Source organism: Bos indicus, chromosome X, assembly GCF_029378745.1.
Source record: "Bos indicus isolate NIAB-ARS_2022 breed Sahiwal x Tharparkar chromosome X, NIAB-ARS_B.indTharparkar_mat_pri_1.0, whole genome shotgun sequence".
Classification (NCBI taxonomy): Eukaryota; Metazoa; Chordata; class Mammalia; order Artiodactyla; family Bovidae; genus Bos; species Bos indicus.
The window spans coordinates 110,606,477-110,615,777 of NC_091789.1; the positions used below are offsets into that span (position 1 = coordinate 110,606,477).

Here is a 9,301-nt window from a genome sequence, read left to right on the forward strand (position 1 = left end):
AAAAAAAGGTTACTATGGGGGATGATATATTAGTTAACTTGATTATGGTTATTATTTTATGAAGTATATGTATATCAACATATACAGGGAAGCCTGGCGTGCTACAGTTCATGGGGTTGTGAAGAGTTGGACATGACTTGTTGAGTGAACAACAACAACATGTATATCATAACATCAAACCACACACCTAAATAAGGTTTTTGTCAACTATACCTCAAAAAAAAAAAAAAATGCGGGAATATCTCCTATTCCTGTGTAATAGGAATAGAATCCCTCTTTGGAATCTTGAAAATTATTTTATTAAAAAATTAAATTGCTTTTTCAGGATATTTATTAATATGACAAATCTGTTTTATTTTTATAAGAAGAAGAAAACAGAATGTAGCTAGATGGTGATTATAACAATGTGAAAATTACATATGCCAGTGCTGGAAGAGAATATCAGCCATCATTTATTGAGCTCCTATTGTATACTATCTCTTTTACGTATACTGTTCTCCTTTAATACAGTGACCCTAGAGGGTAGGTGTTGTCTGAGATATTAGATTAGAAAATGGTCTCAGGAATGTTAAGTCATTTTCCTGAGTCATATAATTAGTGAGTACTGGAGCCAGAATTCAAGCCCAGGTCTGTCTGAGACCAAAGTTCTTGCTTCTCCTGCTTTCTCTTTGAAAAATAGATTACTGATTCTTTTTTTGTCTCTTAAGATTTTGGGGTTTTTTTGTTTTGTTTTGTTTTTGAGTTTGCATGTATTGTATGATTTTTTTTTTTTAGAGCTTCACCAATAAAAGCATTTTAAATTGCTAAAAAAATTTTAGAAATTGTTACTTAAAATTTTTTTTAAATTTTATATTGGATTATCTTTGATTAACAATGTTGTGTTAGTTTCAGGTGTACTGCAAAGTGATTCAGTTACACATATACAAGTATCTATTGTTTTTCAAATTCTTTTCCCATTTAGGTTATTATAGAATATTGAGCAGAGTTCTCTGTGCTATACAGTAGGTCCTTGTTGGTTATTCATTTTAAATATAGCCATGTATATATGTCAATCACTCCTCCCACCCTTCCCCCTGGTAACCATAAGTTCCTTCTCTAAGTCTTGTCTGTTTCTGTTTTGTAAATAAGTTCATTTGTATCAGGAAAAAAAATGAAATTTCTTTAGAAATTGTTTCTTGAATTTTGAACTGACATTTCTTTGAAAAGAGCACTATGTTAAGACTGGAGCATAATATAGCTCAGCTTTATGTGGGTTATATATACAACCACTATTTATTTTAAAATAATTTATGAAAGCTCCTACTCTGCTCAGTTCTAGGGCTTCCCTGATGGCTCAGTTGGTAAAGAAAGTGAAAGTGAAGTCGCTCAGTCGTGTCCGACTCTTTGCGATCATGGACTGTAGCCTATCAGGCTTTTCTATCCATGGGATTTTCCAGGCAAGAGTACTGGAGTGGATTGCCATTTCCTTCTCCAGGGGTTCTTCCTGACCCAGGGATCGAACCCAGTTCTCCCGCATTGCAGGCAGACGCTTTACCCTCTGAACCACCAGGGAAGCCCCAGTTGGTAAAGAATCCGCCTGCAATGCAGGAGATCCTGGTTCAATTCCTAGGTCAGGAAGATCTGCTGAAGAAGGGATAGGCTACCCACTCCAGTACTCTTGGGCTTCCCTTGTGGCTCAGCTGGTAAAGAATCCATCCGCAATGTGGGAGACCTGGGTTCGATCCCTGGGTTGGAAAGATCTCCCTGAGAAGGGAAAGGCTACCCACTCCAGTATTCTGGCCTGGAGAATTCCATGGACTGTATAGTCCATAGGGTCACAAAGAGTTGGACACGACTGAGCGACTTTCACTTTCAGTGGGAGTGGAAAGTATTGCATAGCTGTTAATAGCTTGTGTCACACAGAAACCCTGAGAATTAAAGAAATCCCCTTATAAACCTATGCTTTATGCCAAGACTCATTCAGATGATAAATTCAACTACCAGAAATCCAGTGATTTTCTCTAATTAAAACATTTTGTGTTTCCTTTTTCTTTCTTCATTCATTTTTTCTCCTCTTCTTATCAAATAAAATCTGAAAATAGTTGTAAATACAAATGAGATTAAAAACTTAGGCAGAAAATTTTACTATAAATATAAATTTGGGGCTTAAAATCTATGTTCAATGATACAAATCACTTTCTAGATTATATGTGGAAAATATATATTACTGTGCTGATGAGGACATGTTCAGTATAGCTTTTTGGTATTTCTCTGAGTGTCAATTTTTACATTCTTAGGTGTCATGCACTTAGATTATCTTACACAAATAAAAATCATTATTGGAATTATTACCTACCTTTTAAAATAGTCTTACTTTTTTTTTTTTGCATTCTTGTCCCATTCATCCTTACACAGTCCATCTGAAATGACTATTTTCCATGATATCTCTTTTTTCTTTTTTTTACAACCATTTGTAAAAAATTGAAGTATAGTTAATTCACAGTGTTGTGCTAGTTTCAGGTATACAGCAAAATTATTCAGTCATATATATGTATATTCTTTTTCAGATTATTTCTATTGTAGGTTATTGCAAGATATTGACCATAGTTCTCTGTGCTATGTGGTAGGTTCTTGTTGTTTTATCTATTTTATATATAGTAGTGCTCAGTCGTGTCTGACTCTTTGCGACCCTGTGGACTGTAGCCCACCAGGCTCCTCTGTCCATGGAATTTTCCAGGCAAGAACACTGGAGTAGGTTGCCATTTCCTACTCCAGAGGATCTTCCCAACCCAGGGATCAAACCCGTTTCTCTTGCACCTCTTGCATTGGCAAGCAAATTCTTTACCGCTAGCACCACCTGGGAAGCCCCATATATAGTAGTGTGTATATGTTAATCCCAAACTCCTACTTTATCTCTTCACCAGCCCCCTGCCCCCTGCTATCCTCTTTGGCAACCATAAGTTTGTTTTCTATGTCTGTGAGTCTATTTCTGTGTGTAAATGAGTTCATTAAAAATTTTTTTTATTTTATTGGAGTATAGCCAATTAACAATATTATAATAGTTTCAGGTGAACAGCAAAGGGACTCAGCCATACACATACATGTATCCATTCTCCCCCAAACTCCCCTCCCATCCAGACTGCCACATAACATTGAGCAGAGTTCCCTGTGCTATACTGTGAGACCTTGTTGGTTATCCATTTTAAATATAGCAGTGTGTACATGTCGATCTCAAACTCCCTAACTATCCCTTAACCCATTATTTACCCTGGCAACCATGAGTTCATCCTCTAAGTCTGTGAGTCTGTTTCTATTTTGTAAATAAGTTCATGTGTATCATTTTTAAAGATTTCCCATATAACTGATATCATATGATATTTGTCTTTCTCTGCTTTACTTCAGTTAGTATGATAATCTCTAGGTCCCTCGGTGTTGCTGCAAATAACGTGATTTCATTCTTTTTTATGGCTGAGTAATATTTCATTGGATATAGGTATCACATCTTCTTCATCCATTCCTCTGTTGATGGACATTTAGGTTGCATCCATGTCTTGACTATTGTAAACAGTGCTGTAGTGAATACATATTAAATAAGACTATATCAGTGTTAGACTTCCTAAGTGTGCTACGTTTCCTGAATGTGATACACATATTATAGTTACATAGAAGAATGTCATGTGTCTCATATGTCTTAAGAAAAATATGCTTGAAGTATTAATATATATGTGTGAAATGTCAAGATATCAGAAACTTATACTTAAATCTCTTGCATCATTCATAAAAAAAGTGTGTGTCTGGGTGTGTGTGAGCATTTACACAAAAACATACTTAGAAAACACATTTGGCAAAAGATTGACAACTGGTGAATATAAGTAGAGGGTATATGTATATTCATTGTACTATTTTTACAACTTTTCTGTAGGATTAAAATTTTTCAAAATAAAAAGAGCTGGAAAGAATATCATATAAAAATAAAATTTAAAAATATGCTGACCCAAGGATAAAATGCAAGAGACAAAGTTGTGATGAGCAAAGTTAGAAGCAGAGCAAGGACAGAAAGTCAAAATCTGTGATTTCTCCTGGCTCTATTCCTGCAGACCACCGTGCTGCCTCTGAATATTCTATCATATGCCACATAGTCTTCAAATTAGGAACCAAACTACTCCCATAATGTTAGGATTATGAATTCTTGACCTTGTGTTCCAAGAAAAAGCTGTTTGAGCAGTTCATTCTATAGCCTGAACTACTTCCTGTCCTTTTTCCTAGAGACGTGGTCTCTAGGTCTGATAGAATTTTCTTTTCCTTGGTTGTAGGTTTGTTATGGGGTTAACACAGCTCTCGCAGTCTGGAAGGAGAGCTTGGTGGTGGTGGTGGTGTTCAGCTGTGAAGTCATGTCTGACTCTTTGCAACCGCATGGACTGTAGCACACCAGGCTCCTCTGTCCCCCACCATCTCCCAAAGCTTGCTCAGACTCATGTCCATTGAGTCAGTGATGCTATCTAACCATCTCATCCTCTGCTGCCCCCTTCTCCTTTTGCCTTCAATCTTTCCTGGCATCAGGGTCTAGATGCTAGATACCAGCAATTTCAGGCATTTTAAAATGCATTTTTGAAAGTCAGAGAAAATTTATCTGATTTGCAAGACTTCCTTTCTCTAATACTTATGTGAACACTTTCTGGGCATATTCTGAATCTCACTCCTCTCTCTTCCCTCATGGTTTTCCCCTGTTCTGGTGATCTGGCAGATTACCACCATTGATTCACTGTGTCACCCATGAGCAGGTGTGTGTTTTCCTTCTTCCTTTCTTTGCTTATTATTTATTAATCCATGATAATTACTTATTTATGTAGGTCACTTTATTTTAAATGATAATTTTATAAAACTTTAAGTGGCAGAGCATCTGTACTCCAAAGGGCAAGAAAGATGAGTAAGAGACACAAAATGTGTGTACCACAGAGAGCTGAATTAGGAAACAAACATAGACCCAGAATCTCTTCTACCTCTATCATCATCCGCCTTTTACCATTTTGGAAATTGTCCTGATCTCCTGTTTTCAATGGCCCTTTCCTATTTTAAATATCCGCATGATTCTACTACCTTGAAAGTGAAGCAAGGTTTGTTTGCCATTTTCAAGCAGGAACCGCAATGTCTACAGAACATGGCAAACCTTTCCAAATTGGAGACTGGAGTCTGAGAGTTATGAATCCAGACTAAGCCAGGCCTCTAATAGGTCAATAATTTTTTACTGAGCACTTCCTATTTGTCAGGAAGAATGTTTGGAGGTGGGCAGAAAGAGTGAATGAGACGCACCCTTAACTTAGTGGTCCACAGTATCCCACATCACGTTCACACTGGCCTCATCCGAAGAAGAGTGTGGGGGAGAAGATGGTGCTCACCATGTGGATATGAGTGCATCATTTAGGAATTGTGTACATCTGCTAGTGATAGACACTCAATAAAAAAATGGCTAAAATAAATTGGCAGTTTACTTTTCTCTTTTGCAGACAGAGGTAAGCAACGTAGTGCTCATCTTTTTGTTTTTTTTGAATACTGCCTTATTTTCTAATACTACAAGATGCTCTCTGCCCTGATCCTAAAATCAGCTATTTCTTTTTTTTAAATTTTTTATTATTATTATTTTTTTACTTTACAATATCGTATTTGTTTTGCCATATATCAACATGCATCCACCATGTGTACATGTGTTCCCCATCCTGACCCCCCTCCCACCTCCCTCCCCATACCATCCCTCTGGGTCATCCCAGTGCACCAGCCCCAGGCTTCCTGTATCCTGCATCGAACCTGGACTGGCGATTCGTTTCTTATATGATATTATACATGTTTTAATGCCATTCTCCCAAATCATCCGCCGCCCCCACTCTCACAGAGTCCAAAAGACTGTTCTGTACATCTGTGTCTCTTTTGCTGTCTTGCATACAGGGTTGTCGTTACCATCTTTCTAAATTCCAGAGAAAAGTGAAAGGGAAGTCACTCAGTCGTGTCCAACTCTTCATAACCCCATGGACTGCAGCCTACTAGGCTCCTCCGTCCATGGGACTTTCCAGGCAAGAGTACTGGAGTGGGGTGCCATCGCCTTCTCCGATACTGTATTGGTGTTTTTCTTTCTGGCTTACTTCACTCTGTATAATAGGCTCCAGTTTCATCCACCTCATTAGAACTGATTCAAATGTATCCTTTTTAATGGCCGAGTAATACTCCATTGTGTATATATACCACAGCTTTCTTATCCATTCATCTGCTGATGGACATCTAGGTTGCTTCCATGTCCTGGCTATTATAAACAGTGCTGTGATGAACATTGGGGTACACGTGTCTCTTTCAATTCTGGTTTCCTCGGTGTGTATAAATCAGCTATTTCTGTAAGGATCCCTGGTTCTTTTAATAGCACAGTATTTAGAAACCAAGATCTGAGCCATACAGCAAATTCCTGTTGGCGATCTATTTTACATATGGTAATGTAAGTTTCCATGTTACTCTTTCCATACATCTCATCCTCTCCTCCCCACTCCCCATGTCCATAAGTCTGTTCTTTCTATTCTCTATGTCTGTTTGCTGTATGGCTCAGGAAACTCAAACAGGGGCTCTGTATCAACCTAGAGGGGTGGGATGGGGAGGGAGATGGGAGGGAGGTTCAAAAGGGAGGGGATATACATATACCCATGGCCGATTCATGTTGAGGTTTGACAGAAAACAACAAAGTTCTGTAAAGCAATTGTCCTTCAATAAAAAAAAAATAATAAAGACAACTGGACTATAAAAAAAGAAACCAAGATCTGGATGTGCTTGTTGCTTTTGGGTAACATTACTTCTAGGCCTGCTCAGTGAACAGAGCTAAGTAATATATGTATGTATACTAACCCACATATACACATATATCTATAATTATTTCTCTCTATATATACACATATATGTGTACTTCTCTTTATATATACATATATATAAATATATTATGGGGAAGTAGGTAAGAAATCTACCTGCAATTCAGGAGATGAAGGTTTGAGCCCTGAGTCAGGACGATCCCCTGGAGGAGCAAATGACAACCCACTCCAGTATTCTTGCGTAAAAAACCCCATAGACAGAGGAGCCTGGTGGGCTACAGTCCAAAGGGTCACAAAGTATTGGACACAACTGAGCGATTGAGCATGCACACATATATATCAGTTCATATTTACGTCTCTGACTCTAATCCAGTATCACATAACTCATTCTTGCTTTCCTTTCTTGTTTGTCTGTAACTTTCCTCTCTGACAGTGAGAAATCTAGACATACTGATTTGCTTATTTTTTAGCCCCATAAACATACTCCAGTACTTTGGCCACCTGATGCGAAGAGCTGACTCATTTGAAAAGACCCTGATTCTGGGAAAGATTGAGGGCAGGAGGAGAAGGGGACGACAGAGGATGAGATGGTTGGATGGTATCACCGACTCAATGGACATGGGTTTGGGTGGACTTTGGGAGTTGGTGATGGACAGGGAGGCCTGGTGTGATGCAGTTCATGGGGTTGCAAAGAGTCAGACATGACTGAGCAACTGAACTGAACTGAACATGTAAAGTGATTTGAAAAATTGTATCCACACAAGATACTATACACAAAGGTTTATAGTAACTTTATTCATAATGGCTAATAACTGAAATCAATGAAGATGTCTTTCATCAGGGGAATGGATAAACAAACTACAGTCCGTCCATGCAATGGAATATTATTCAGCAATGAAAAGGAATGAGCTATTGATTCATTCATCAATATGGATGAATTTTAAGTGCATTTTACTAAGTGAAAGAAGACAGACAAAAAGGCTTCATATTACAGATACTCTATAATTCCATTCATATTACACTGTAAGAAAGGCAAAACTATAGGAACAAAAGACAAATTAGTGGTTGCCTAGGGCTGGGAACCTAGTGCTGCACTCCATGGGGTTGCAAAGAGTCGGACACAACTGAGCAACTGAACTGAACTGAAGGCTGGCAAGACTTGAGTTGTTGAGGATGCACTGAGGAATTTTAGGGGTGAATGGATTGTTCTGTATGGTACTGGGATGATAGATACATTACTCTGCATTTGAACTATAGGGAATCCATAGAACTGTATATTTCTAAGAGTGAGCTCTAATGTGTGCAAATTTAAAAAAGAAACTGATGTACTTTTGGAAAATGATGCTTTAGAAACTGTAAGGCTATAGGCAAAAGGAATTGTAATATAGGCAAAAGGAATTGTAATACTCATATTCTAGTCTGTAAATTATTTTCTCATAAGAGTACAACTTAAAAATGTACTTTGAATATAAAAACACAAGTGAATTAAAAGTAAAATGATGGAAAGTGAATGCTAACACGAATCAAAAAAAGCTTGAGCAGCTAGATTAATATCACACAAAATAGATTTCAGAGCAGAGAATACTACCATGGATAAAGAAGATCATTTCATACTCTTAAAGGGGTCAATTCATCAGAAGAACATATCTAAAACATTCATATACTTTATGACAGACTGTCAGAATATATGAGGCAAAGTCTGAGAGAACTGAGTAGAGGAGTAGGTAAATTTCACAGTTACAGTTTATTTTAATAGCCCCTCTAAATAATTGATAGAGCAAGCAGAAAGAAGAGCTGTAAAGCTATAGAAGACTTGAACAACACAATCAAATAATTTGACCTAGGTGATGTTTATAGAACATCCCATCTAACAACAGCAGAATATATATTTTTCTCAATTGCATATGGAGCATTTACCAGGACAGAACACATTAGATGCTATGAAATTAGTCTCAGTGAGTTTAAAAGGATCTAATCATATAGAATATCTTCTCTAAGCACAGTGAGATTTACATTAAAATCAACAACAAAAATATCTGAAAAATCTGTAAGCGTTTGAAAGCTAAACAACACACATCTAAATAGCCCATGGGTAAAGGAAGAAATCAAGAGGAAAATTAGAAGGCATTTTTAATGAACTGAAAATGAAACACAGTGTATCAAAATTGCAGAATGCTGCTAAAGCAGTACCTAGGGGAAATTTTATAGCATTAAATACTTATATGGGAAAATAAGAAAGGTCTCAATCAATTCATTAACTTCTATTACCTTAAGAAACTAGAAAAAGAAGAGCAAATTAAACCCAAACTAACCAGAAAAAGGGAAATAAATATTAGAGATGAAATCAATGAAATAGACAACAGAAAAATGATAGAGAAAATAAATGAAACCCTAAGCTGCTACTTTGAGAGCAACAAAATTGATTTTCTTGAGTTCACGCAGGAAAAAACAAAAACTTTAAAAGTACTATATTAAATAAATAG

General features: G+C 37.0%; 1 pseudogene; it reads left to right on the plus strand.

Moving 5' to 3' along the window:
* The window catches only part of LOC139181559 (small ribosomal subunit protein eS1-like), a 251,412-nt pseudogene that overhangs the window by 180,172 nt on the left and 61,939 nt on the right, over positions 1-9,301 (plus strand).